The sequence below is a fragment of the Bison bison genome, unplaced genomic scaffold, assembly GCF_000754665.1.
Source record: "Bison bison bison isolate TAMUID 2011002044 unplaced genomic scaffold, Bison_UMD1.0 scf7180017864366, whole genome shotgun sequence".
NCBI classification, from domain to species: domain Eukaryota; kingdom Metazoa; phylum Chordata; class Mammalia; order Artiodactyla; family Bovidae; genus Bison; species Bison bison.
Window position 1 is genome coordinate 4,640,241 of NW_011494938.1, and position 544 is coordinate 4,640,784.

General features: G+C 42.6%; 1 protein-coding gene across 1 annotated transcript in view; it reads left to right on the forward strand.

The window, feature by feature from the left end:
• Positions 1-544, forward strand: part of LOC104999973 (glycerol kinase-like) — a 79,239-nt gene that overhangs the window by 36,764 nt on the left and 41,931 nt on the right. The gene's annotated exons all lie outside the window — the stretch shown is intronic.

Consider the following 544-nt stretch of genomic DNA (forward strand, 5'->3'; position numbering starts at 1 on the left):
GCGTTTCCGTGAATTCCTCTTCCAATTTTCTTCATATGAAGATGCCAAAAAATTGCCTAGTTTTCGGTCCTTATATAGATCTCTCTTCAGACAAACGGGGAGAAAAATTTTAAAACAGGTGAGGTACTTTTGTTAGCAAGGTCAAGTTCTCCTAGTATCCAAAAGGAAATTCCAGAGTTTTTTGTTTGTTTGATTTTGGTTTGTTTGTTTGTTTGAGGCTTTTGGTTTATTCCCTTTATATTTGTCAGTGGGACTCTTAAATGGTAGTTTCTTGTGGTTGTTGATTCTGAAAGTGAAAGTGTGAAAGTGAAAGTCACTCAGTCATGTCTGACTCTTTGCGACCCCATGGACTAATACAGTCCGTGGAGTTCTCCAGGCCAGAATACTGGAGTGGGTAGCCTTTGCATTCTGGGTTGGGATCTTCCCAACCCAGGGATTGAACCCAGGTCTCCTGCCTTGCAGGCGGATTTTTTACCAGCTGAGCCACAGTTCAGTTCAGTTCAGTTGCTCAGTTGTGTCCGACTCTTTGCGACCCCATGAACCA